The sequence below is a fragment of the Plectropomus leopardus genome, chromosome 9 (genome assembly GCF_008729295.1).
Source record: "Plectropomus leopardus isolate mb chromosome 9, YSFRI_Pleo_2.0, whole genome shotgun sequence".
Lineage (NCBI taxonomy): Eukaryota > Metazoa > Chordata > Actinopteri > Perciformes > Serranidae > Plectropomus > Plectropomus leopardus.
In genome coordinates, this window is record NC_056471.1 from 19,502,653 (window position 1) to 19,515,509 (window position 12,857).

A 12,857-nucleotide genomic window follows, 5' to 3' on the forward strand; every position below is an offset into this window, starting at 1 on the left:
TTTTTGGAGCTGAAAATTCATTAGGTTTGTTGAAATATACATGTGTATACAGTTCGGTTATTGATTACACCACTGTCTTGGAGCATAGACCCCACTCTGGGCACAGATGTAGCAGCAGAACGTCAGGCACATTGAACGTGAAACTTAACCGTTTATTTTGCTGGGTCTAAAAGTTTGTATTCACTCACAGCAGCTGCTCCTCTCATCCATCGATCTGATCTGATCATCTCTGAATGGATCGACCCTCCTGAGTCACAAACTGCTGATGAGGAATTAAAAAAGAGCTCCACCTGCGCTGCATTCACAGACCTGCAAAAACCTATAAATTGATACATATATATATATACACACATTTAAAAGAGATGAAAAGTTAAAGTTTGCAGTTGTATTACTCCCACCCTTTGCCAGCTGCTGCCACACATACACTTTATTCCTTGGGAAACACTGATTCACATACATAGATGTAATGTTTTAATGGTTTGTACAGGAAACATTTAGATAACAGTCTGTCATCACATCATTATATTAACTAATAGCAAATCCTGTCAACTCTAAAGCTTGCTTTGGATGACATCCAATGCACCAATAACTGACACACCTGTGTACAATATCAATCATGCATCGTGCAATCGTGTCGTAATGTGTTATATAATACTGGGAGTTTCTGAGAGATCCACTGAGGAAGGGTGAGGTGAACTTAGATAACCTGTCCCCAGAGTTCCAGCCCATGTTTTCCACGTCAAGAGCAGACGGTGGTAACCAGGGAGGCTAACCGTTGCAATGAGTCACAGCTCACAGCGTTCATACTCCACTGATGTGGTGAAGAGAGCAGGCTGACCTTGAAGCCTGACAGATGCTTGCCATGCAATGAAAAGTGTCTTTTGTTGAAAATGAAATGTTCTCCTTATCAGGATTCTTGTAGTCTGAAGCAAAATATTTTCAGCAAATAAAAGGGATACATTTTTAAGCTTTCAAAAACTGTTTTTTTTTTTTTAATATACCAAGAGGACAAACAGGATTTTAGACATAAGGCATGTAAATTCTTGAGCTGTGTCAAAATGTTACATATCAGTGTAGATTTATTCTGAAATTTGTTTTGAAAAAGGAGCCTACTACAGTGTAGCAGTGAGAGGGTTAAATTAAAGCCAGCCTGCTCAACTGCACTGAATGTGAAATGGAAACACTGGCTTGGCTGCATTACTGTTTACATTCTATGAATAGGAATCACATGTTTGATGAAACCAGGGCCACTCTGAGGGCTGCTGCAGAGAGAGAGAGAGAGAGAGAGGCAGGAAAAGACAGAGTGAGAGCGAAGGAGAAAAGATTGTGCAAGTGGAGGCGGGAAGAAGAGTGAGAGTAGAGGAAGAAAAGAGTAAAAGATGAGGAGAGGCAGCGAGGCTGAAGGAGGTGGCTAAAGGAAACCTGGCCAGGTTATTATATGCTAAGTCATTCTTTTTTCCCGCGTGCAGCGGCTGCATTGAGACACATGGCTCCTGTCAAAGACTGCACGGAAACGTAACACAACAAGTTTAATGTGCTGCTTGATCCCACTTGTATAATCATATGTACAGTTCAGTGAGTTCTGGTCAGCTGGAGGCTCTGTCATTTTTTCGAAGCTGCCCCATTTCCTTTTTCCAAAACCATAGCAATGAATTAACTGTAGCCTCTTGGTGTCTGGCAAAACTCAGCAGTGCCTGGTCCTGACATGCGTCTTACGCTTGTGGGTATTTTTAACCCCAATTGCTAAATGAATTGCCCTCTAAAAAATACCAGCATTTCAGTCAGTAATTTGCCTGAATAGCACTGAATCCACTCACAGAGTGTCTTGTTTCCCTCGAGTTTAAATGCTCAGCTCAGGTGATTAGGGTAAATGCCATGTTTAGGGTTTGAAAGCTATGTTTGCTAACACGGTCAGTCACTAATGATAGTATTCATACAGCAGTGCTGCGTTGGGGTGTTTTTATTAGTCATTTTAATGTGTGCACTCTTGATTAGTACCTGTGCCTCGCCAAAATGTGTGAGGCTCTGTGATTTACCAACATCGCACAAACAGGCCAGCCATTCTCTGTGGAGAGACGTGTTGGCTCCAGGTACACCATTTAGTTACCTCATAAAGTGATGAATGAAAGCTCCTTGTTTTAGAAAGACCGAATGCGAGGCCGAGAGACAAATCAAGCCGCCATCTTGCCGTGCCGCGTTTGCACATTTTTTCCTGCTCCATAAAATTTTCAAGCTTCATTTTTCCCTGTTTTCTCTCAGGCAGGTTTTTAATTAGTAATGTGTTACTGTTTCTCATGAGCAGGCTGGTGGAGACAGCCTCTACTTTGTTATTAGCATCTTTAACCTTTTGCCTGTTTGGAGATATTTGTGGAATGCTCGCTGCATAACAACAGGTCCGCGGCAGATTGAGGTCACAGAATACAGGCTGGGCTTGTCCGTTGAATAGCATCTGTCTTTGTTCAGCCCCCAAAACACTGTGGAGAATCAACCTGATGGCTACAATGAATGCAGCTGGCCTCTAGCAGACCCCAGCAAACAACTATTGTACTCCTGCAGACTGGGGCTAAAACGTTTAAGCAAAACATTTAATGTTGTCGCCCTCATGTCAGTTTAAACACCAGTGAAGAACTGCATAGTTTCAGCTCTCTCCGGACTATTCATTTAAGGAATAGAACGATATTTTTGGGAAAGACCCTTCTTCGCTTTCTTGCTGAGAGTTAGATGAGAAGATTGATACTGCTCTCATGTCTGTAATGTAAATGTGAATTAACTACAAGCAGTCTGTTAGCATAGCTTAGCATAAAGACTGGAAACAAGGGAAAACAGCTCTGACTGAAGATAACAAAATCCACACACCAGCACCTCTAAAGCTATCTAAACACCACGTCTCTTTAGTTTAAATTGAAAAAAATACATAACTATATAGTGGAAGCGTACAATCAACAAGATGTGGAGTCTTGTTGTCACTGTCAGGTTGCCAGGCAACAGAGGACACGCCAAAAGTGACTGTGCTAAACCACATAGGCCTATCAGCTACATCACAATCTCCATCGTATCCAAGCTGAAACAGAAGCCAGATTGATAAGATGTTCCCTTATTTTGGCAGCAAGCTAGCTTTGACTTGGAGGTGTGACATCAGTAGAGCAAGATATTTCATGTTTTCCCACACAAACGTTACACAGGGGTTATCCAAGCATTCATGATAACCCTCAGAATCAGGTTTTTTTATTATAAATTTCAGTGTATATAGTAGGTGGATTTTGTTTTACCTTTGAACAGATACATGCTAATTATGCTAAGCCCAGGTAACAATCTTCTGGCCCCGGCTTCATATTTAGTGTACAGACATCAGAGTGGTATCGATCTGAGCTTATCATCTAACTCCACCCTGTGTACCATGAAATATAACCAACATTTGTGTGTTGTCACATGCAGTAAGCTAAAATTCCTTTTCTCAGCTCTCTAAAGGAACTATTTAATTTGTAAATGGGTTGTTAGGGTTTTGACTTGTCCTTCAATCTTCAGGGAAGTTCTTTACTCATTTGAATTTTTTCATCACCTGCAGTATATTAGAAGACAATGAGAATGGTAAATTATCTCACAGCCTCCGGCTTGAATTAATGACTCTTTAAACTGTTTGTTTAAACTATATGTTTCACAAGTCAGGTCTCAATTATATTCACCCACTACCAAAAAGCACTTTGCTACAAAAAACTAACAGTTTGATCATGACAACTGATGGTATTTTCCCATAATACGAATACAGACAGGTTTTTCTTTTCTACAGCTTTAATGTATAAACATGACAGTGTCACCAGCTTTGTTTTCTAAAGCCCCTGCAAAAGGAAGCCCGTCGGCCCCCTGCTGCTGTTGTTTACTGTCTTCTTGCTCTCTGGAGCCTTTAAACCTCAACTGTGTGATTTTCTGCTCCTCTTCCTTTACGGTGATAAGTCTATGATTGACAGCCTCTAGTGAGATGGATAGATTCCAGGTTCGCTTAGGGAAGAGAGTGTAGTGGAAGTGCATTGGGTGTGGGTTGAAAAGGGAGTGAGGGGTGGTAGATACACTGTGAATCTGACAATGAAAACTGGTGATTCACTGTAGATTCTCAGGCTGAGTCACCTGCCACTGAGGAAAGCTACTGGAATAGTGACCAAGGGCTCAAAGGCATAGGCGGTATCTATTTTTTTTTCAAATCTTCATACCTTTCTTGAATTTCTTTGGGGTATACGGTGAGTGTGCAGCCCCCAACCCTGACCCAGTGAGTTCATTATGTTCTGCAGGCTGTCTCTTGCCGTTTTAAGTCTACTCAATACATAAGACACTCATGAGATGTCAACAAAAAACCTGTTGTGTTTATTTTCGGCGCCCCTGTCACCAGGTTAGAGCAGCCACACTGAGAGTGTGAGCAGCGCTGCTCAGCTGCGGCACATTTAAAGAAACAGACTCTCGCCAGTTTTTATCTGCATGACACTTGCAGTTTTCAGCAAAAATTGACATTGAAAATTGCCTTTTGATAATCTTATTGACTCCACACCATGTTTTACTAAAGTGTCAATGTCTTTATCTGTCACAGAGATGAGAAAATACAGGTTTTTTTTAACTAAACCATTCTTGATTCTGTTTCAAAAGAAAGGCCGCTCCGACAACGTTTCTGTCAACAGAATCCCTCCAGTTGTTGACACAAGGCTGTTCATTTTGAAATATTTACAGGACCGTGTTGTTGGCAATGCAGTAGCTTGCAAAGCTTCATAAATAGGTGCAGTATGTGCTTTTAATTGTGGAAATACAGTAGTAATAACAGTAGGCATCGGCAAAGCAACAAGTGCCGTAAATGTGAGCACACACTGCTCACACATACAGTGTGGCCCAGGCATAACCTTCAGGGCACATTATGTGCACTGCATGCAAAATGTCCTCAATACAACCTCTCCAGTATGAAGTTAACAGTTTTTAAAATCACACCACTGGGATTTCTAAATACCCTGGTATACCCTAATGATACCACAATACAATGATGCCACCCATGTCTTGCTCAAAGTGCGACTCAGTAAGTGTGTGTGCCCTGTGTGTTTGTTCAGGTTAAGGCTCCACATATGGATGTGGATGCATGCATGCTCCCTGTTAATACCCATATAATCTCAACCTTGTACTGAAGCGTAGCCTTTCCTGGAAGTGATCTTTTATTCTGCTTTCCACCCGGGAACGACTCTCTTTGATAGATGTCTAACATCTGGCTCCAGTTGCACCGCAGCAAGTGCCTCACTTTAAGTGAAATATTTTCAGTAAAGGGAGGATTTATTGCTTTTGTCTGGTCAGTATTGGCACATTATGTGTTCTGTATTTTAACTTCTCAAGGTTTAAGAGGAAAATAAAATGTTTTTGTGTTTTGTTTTGTAGAATTGGATTAGATAAGATTAGCTTGGATTAGATTAGATTTTAAATTATCCTAATGGGGGAAATGAGGTAATAAGATAGTTAGCAATAAAATTCATTGTTGAAATATATAAACCACATGCATGGAGAATGGAGAAATGGGATATTGAAGAAATAGCCAGGTTTTAAACACTTTGATACATAAAAAATGTACATGAAGGATCACCAACATTACTAACCAGGGACACAAAAAATTGAGCTTTTGTGCTCTTGACAATGCTTTGTAAAAATTAAATATAACTGCTGCAGTGGGAGTGCACTTGTGTCTTTGGTTCAGAGGTCTAGGTGTGTTGAATTGTTTTGACCGAAGCCCCTTCATCCAGACATCATCAAGTGTCCATTAAGCTCCCGTTTTTGCTCTGCAGCTGGTGCGACTACAGCTCATTGGGGAGCAATTTGGGTGTTTTTACAAGTAGATTGTTTATGCAAGGATAATCATCTTTGTTCCACAAATGCCTTTTCTCTAGACTGATGCATGCATCAACAAAGTGAATTTATACACATGCAAGCATATACCCCGGGGACTGTGTGACTGTGCTTTTAAATAACCAGCCTCTGTATTGTTTTCGATGTTTGCAAGATTATGAAATGACAGAAAGTGTGACATCAGTGTTTTCTATTCTGGGGCATTCCCCAAGGTCATCTCCCATAAACTGGTGGAGGAATTCATTACTCCTGCTGCTGCACTAGATACAAATGCAGTCACTACAAACACAGCTGCTGGCTATACGCAAGGTCCTCGCATTAGAATTGTGTCAGGCCTGTAAACTTTGGAAAATGTATAAATTAAGATTATAAATCGTATTTTATGACAGCTGTTCTGCACCCTTTATGGCCTTTAAACTTTTGACCTCCACAGCCGCGAGGGTAGCTGCCTGATTGTCGTTGTGTTTAGATCAGATGCATGATTGTATGCTGTGGTACTACATAAAGCTCATACAAGTCCCTACTGGCAAAGCAAACACAAAAAGAGATTTTGACTATTCAAATAAAGTAGCCTATTGTGTGAGAAAAGCCACAACATCAGTGTGCTACTTTTGGATTTGAATGTATCACTTTCTAAGTCGTCAAAGGCACCAGCTGAAAAGGCTTTCTGCTTATAAATGTGGACTTGCACCTGTTAAAAGGATGTCAGAAGCAAAAGTACAAAGCCTAAGAAGATGAGAACTCACAGTCTAAGTGAGTATATGTGTGCTCTAAAGAAAATTATTTATCTAGCCCTGCCTCTTCAGACAGACTAATGAATCATCACTGATGTCCCTGTTTTTTTTCATCTGTTTTGCAAGAAAAAAAAGAGTGAGACCTAAAAATCTTGCTACATTAATCAGCACAACAATAGATCAGAGTGAGTGCCTCGCAGCTTTATGCCTGTGTGTGTGTATCTGCTTGGGTTTATGTGTGACTGTGGTGTGTATGCCCGTGATGTGTGTGTGATTTTCCTCAAGCACCAGCTCAAGCTGTTTTCATTCCAGATGGGACACTTCACCTTAACAAGAATGGCAGATGAAGAGAGACAACGAGACAGAGAGAGTTTGTGCTTGTAAATGTGCAGCTCTGTCTTTGTGTGTGTACGTGTGTTTGTGTCAGCCTGCGTGCAGGAGAAACGCCATGAAGCCAGCATTTCGGTCCCCCAAGTGGCCCCTATCATAGCTGGCACTGTCTCCCCAGAGTGACATAGCTAAAGCATAATGGGCCTGGTGATGGTGTGTTAAAGCTTGGTGTTAATTATAACACCATGCTCCGTTAAACACAGTCACATTAACATCAGCATAAGCAGTGCTGTTGAGCTCTGTCCCAGGGAATAAAGTGAGACTGCTGATTCAGTCAACATTAGTGCAAATCCAGTATAAGGGTCATGCACTCATCTTTATTGAGATGATGGGCTTAATCATTGAGTGGCTTGATTCTGTTTCAGTCTCTGTTGACATATAGATTTCTTGGTATGTTGTTGCCATTTTGACAGATGTATAATCCCATAGCACATTTGCTGTGATGACACATTTTTGTTTTTTTCTTTGAGTAAGACAGAAACTAAGGGATTTTTCTGAAAATCTCTTGTTTTACTTGTCAAATACTGAGGAACAGAGAGGCAAAGATTTGTAGAAAATCATTTTATGAAAAGCACTAATTGACTTTTAGTTATTATGTGATGAAAAGACATTATTGTTCTTTGCTGAAGTGGTTTTATTCAAATATAGAATAAAGTTCACGTTGTCATACAATGACCTGATGATCTTGAATCAACGTGTATCCTGAGGGGCTTGATGAATGTGTGCCTTGTTTCCTGTTGTTGGCAGTCACATGAAGCCGACCTGTTGCTCAGCCTAAAGCTGCTCTCAGTGACACAGAACTTCAATCTTTGTGAAAATATTGATCTCACTGCACGGTGCAACAACAGCGTTTTTCACACAACCACAGTTGGGCAATTGGGTCAGAAATCTACTTTCCTAAAGTCAATTTTTAATTGCCCCTATATGATTTATTTTATTTACCAGCAGTGATCAAATAACATCAGAGACTAATATTAACTCTTTAAAAAAAAAAAATTACCCAGCTCTCAAACTTGCAGCAAACTGTGCATAGTTGGTCTTTTGCCCACATCCAGCTAAACTCCTGTTTCCAGGATGATAGAAATGCTTGCTTGTGCTGCAGCTCACTTTGTCTTTACCCGAAGAGATTTGAGTGGGGTTGCAACAGTGAGATTTTCACTGTACGATAATCGTCTCAGAGAATAACTTGATTTCATGGTATTAGAGAATTATTATCATAATCAGTCAGAATGACCCTTAAACCAATTAAAAATAGAAGGGCTGATTTTGGTTTAGCAAATGCTTTATCACTATAATTAAGACCTGAAACCATGTTTTTATGCAAGTATATGTAAAAATGTTTCCCTTTTATAAAATTACTAAAATAATGGTGACATTCTCTGTACAGTCACATTTTTTTTAAATATCGTAGATAAGCAAATGTAGGCGATATGATAATCGTCAACTTTTATTTCACAGTCTTAAAACCAACATATCGCTGCAGCCCTACTCACAAGTGCCCGATTGGTGCTGCGCATTGCAGCTCTCAACAGAGATGAGAAAGAAGTGAGATGGCTCACTCCTTCGCATTTTACTTGCCAATGGGTAATCGGGCAATACTTGATGTTGAGCACTGCAGTGATTTTAACATCAAACTAATAATATAGATTGATTCAGAAAGTAGTAAAAGCTGTATATTTTAAAGTCCTGCTAGGTTAAATAAAATGTTGTATTCGGTTAAGAATTGACGTATCCATACTGAGTGAAAAGAAAATTACAGGCGAGTGTTCACATAAAGTGCGTGCTAACTAAGTCATATTTGTACCTTGAGTTTACAAGCTTCAGGGACCAGTAACCTTGCTTGTCATCGAAAGGTCTCAAAGGTTGTCCTTGCCGCCCCTCATCACCTCCCCCCACGTCCTGTTTCTCTGGTTATTTCCATTCGTCTGCCCCTGGTTATCAACTATCTGATACAGCAGAGATAAATTAGACCTATTGTTGGTGTGATGAAGCAGAACCTCATGCTTGCTCTCAACTCTCTTTCTCTCTTTATCCTTTACACAGCCCGGTTGTGCGATAACAACCACATAAAGCATCTGATAAATAGCAGCCAAGGTGAATATTGGAGGAGGACATTATATGCACTCATACCCACAGCGTTCTCATAGACAAATACCTAAAGCATATACATATCTACAGCCTCACACACACACAGTGCCCATTGCCTCTTATCAGCATAATATCTGCATGCGTGGATGTAAGAGGTTATTTGTTTTCTTTCCAGATAATGAACTTTGCAAAGAAACCGCTGCATGCATATAACTACTTTCTTCAGTTGAGTGCCTTTCCCAAGCACTTAGCGCCTGCTCAAATCATGTTTGCTTTGAACACAGCTCAGTGTCGAGGCATGCTTTCTGGTGCACCAGAAGGGAGGAGACTTCTGTTAGTGCAAATGAGTTTGAGCCTTTGAGCTCTGTTTCTGTCTTTATATAGGCCTGTCTTCAGCTTGTACTTTGCTGGTCGCGGAGATTACGAGAAGTTGTTTAATCCTCAATGTAACTGAATTCACACTACCAGCTTAGGATAGTGTCACAATATGGTCATTGAGAATTGGCTTTGGATGGCAGACCTAACTTGATATACCCAAGTATGAGGAGTTATATAGATTCAGTTAGAAGACAATGCCAAACTTCAGGATGATGTTTTGTCGGCAAGTTGTGTGTTTTATTATCAGCTTGATGTCAGGCTTAATCGATTAAGGTCACAGCTCCAACACACTTTTGAACTGACGATCGAATAAAGCAAGCCAATTTAAGACATCACTGTAGACTCTAAAAAATTGTGAATGCTATTTTTTACAATTTTTTGACATTTTATCTACTTAAAGATTAATCATTTACAGTAGACTAAGATACAATAAAGCCAAAGAGCCAGGCCATAATACTGGGATGTTGTGCAGAAATGAAAGGCTGGACTTAACTGTGTTTTAAGGTTTTTTTTTTGTTTTTTGTTTTTTTCAATAAGAGGTGTTAAACCTGGAATCAAGTTAGACAACCATAAGGGCGAATGCTCAATTACTGGATAAACCTAAGTAAATAGAGCTGAAACGGTTAATCAGTTAGTTGCCAAATTATTTGCCAACTTATTTGATAAGCAATAAGAGTTTTTACTCTTATTTCTGAAAAATACTCAAATTGATATTTGAGTTGGTTTTTTTTTAAGAAATAAGAGTAAAAATTCTCTGATTCCAACTTCTTAAATGTGGTAATATTTTGGTTTCTTCAAAAATAATTGACAGATTTATTGACAATGACACTAATTGTTAAATCGAACCCCACTGATATGCACCCATTGTGGGAACTTATGCTTATTCTTTTCACGCTCAGCCCTTTCTCACTTTGAAATGGTGCTTTTACACCAAGGAGAATGTGCCATCGGACCATCTCAGTAATGTTTTCTTGATAATGTGTTTTCACCTGTGAGTTCAGATTTTCATAGTATCTGAACATCTTTATGTACACAATGACCTAAGCTTCAGAAAGGTCACTCATAGGACTTTAAACCCTGTCCTTCAGGTGAAAAGGACTTTTTTGATTAGTCATAACTGGTAAAACCCAGTCATCAGTAAATCCTGCATGACTGGCGCAGAGGGAGATGAGGGCAGTCTTTCAGGAACAACCTCAGCTAATGAAATTGTCACTGTCAGCTGTCTGGGGTCGTCCAGTTTAATACTGTAGTTTCACGGTGCCTGCTTTGTTTCTTTAAAAGGATAGAGTCACTGCAAGCTGCACTGCTACAGGGTATGCCACTGAATCAGAGAGTGTGGGGGTGGAGGGGGGGGTTATTGGTGATTTCTCATGTCAGTGGTTTTAAGGCCGCTGAAGGGAGACAGTTTGATATGCAGGCTACAAGGTGCTGAGATTTGGAGGGCTTGGAGAAAGAAGAGGAGGATTTGAAATCAATTTTGTTGTTTAGCTCAGATCCTGTTTTCACTGCCCCTGCTTGAAATTGTTGTTTGGGATCATGCTTTAAAAGTTGAAATGTCCTTGGAGTTAAGTGTTTATTGTCAAGCTGATCTTACCATGGAAGCCTTAAAAAAATGAATAAATAAAGTCATGGGTGAGTCAGACAGAGACAAGTGAAAGTGAAATGTATGAGGAAGAATGAAGAGGTGAAAAATGTAAGGTTAAGTCTGATAATAGAAATGTAGAAGTCCTCTGTTTTACAAGTTCCTCTTTCTCCATCCTCCTCTGCTGCTGAACATCTGTCTCTCCCTTTCTCTATTATTCTCTTCAAACCATTGATTTTTACTTCTTCCCTACCTTTCAGCTAACCTTTATCTTTTCCTCCCTGTTGTTCGGGCACTCGTTCCTCTTCTTCTGCTACAAGTCTACAGAAGAAGTCATGTGTTAAAGGCTGCAACATGAAAGCCCAGTCCCAAGTTGTGCAAGCTGAGCAGTTGATATATAATAGAACAAGATAATGTGTGTGTCAGTGATGTTTCTGCTGAATCTGCACAGGCACTGGCCTGTCTAACCTGAAGCCAGTTTCTCATGACTGATTCATTGAAGTCTGGGAAAAGCAAAAATAAACATGTGTAATGAGTTTGTCCCAACACAGACAAATGTGCTAATAACCGCAGAGCCAGATTTTAATGATAAATAGCCAAGAATATAAAATTAGGTTTTGGTTTTTTTTTGTTTTGTTTTTTTAAAAAAATCAGCAAACTCTGCTCTGAAAAGCTGTTGTCTGCTGAAGGTAAGTTCTGCCCATACAATATGGCGCCAGCTTTGATGTATTGCAGCAACGAACAGAGGTAGTCAGTGCAGTGTCTTATGTGTGATGAAGTGACAAAGCAGCTCCCAGTATGAATAAGATAAGATAAGACAATTCTTTATTCATCCAACAGCAGGGAAGATTGCAGTATTACAGCAGCAAAGGGATGGTGCAGGAAGTATCAGTAAAAAACACACACAGCAAAGAAAATACTACACAGATAAGTACAATAAGTAAACTGCAAAAACACAAAGCAAGAAAATAATAAGAAAGTAGTAAAAAAAAAATAGTAATATAATAAGTAAGCGATAAATAAGTAAAATATAATAAAGAAGACAGGCTGAGTGGATGATTCAAATTACTGAAAAATGGAAGTGTAGATATTGCACATTTTAGCGTAAAGTGATATTGTACCTAAATGATAATAGTAAACAGCAATTGTCAGAGCAATATTCCACCTTCCACCATCTCTCTCCCTCTCCTTGTCTCTTTCTCTCTAAAACACACACGCAGGCCCACCAGTAGCTTACTAGTTGGAGCGTGCACCATTAAGGCTGAGTCCCCACAATAGCGGCTCCGGTTCGATTCTAGCCGGGCAAATCACCACATGCCATTCTCTGTCTCCACTGTCTCTTGTCTCCCTCTTTATGTCATTATAACAATAAAGCAAGCAAAGGCCTAAATAAATAACCTAAATTAAATTTAAAAAGAAACATGCACATGCTGCACATCCCTTGTCTGTTTCATCTCAGTCCTCAGTATATACCATAATGCATAAAGTGTGGTTTGTGGGTCAGGCTCTGGTGGTTGATTAATGCAGGCCACCATAACACGTCAGTTGGGTATGGGTTTCAGCAGTAGCTCATAGCTAGATAAGCAGGGGAGAACCACTGAATGCTACACGGTTTGTACAGTGTAGGAGAGGGATTATGATAAGGGTGGCTCCAGTGTGTCATTAAGCTATGATTTCTAAAAATGTTTAACAGTCTGACTCCACATTTCACTACTATATAGTTCACAGCCTTTTACATGCTTTAGCAATTACTTTCTAACATGTTTAAAAATACATTTTTGATTTTACTTTATCTCGACTTTACAATCAGAAATTGTCAAATT

At 39.8% G+C, this 12,857-nt stretch overlaps 1 protein-coding gene across 4 annotated transcripts in view; it reads left to right on the forward strand.

The window, feature by feature from the left end:
• The window catches only part of mid2 (midline 2), a 175,970-nt gene that overhangs the window by 73,723 nt on the left and 89,390 nt on the right, over window positions 1-12,857 (forward strand). The gene's annotated exons all lie outside the window — the stretch shown is intronic.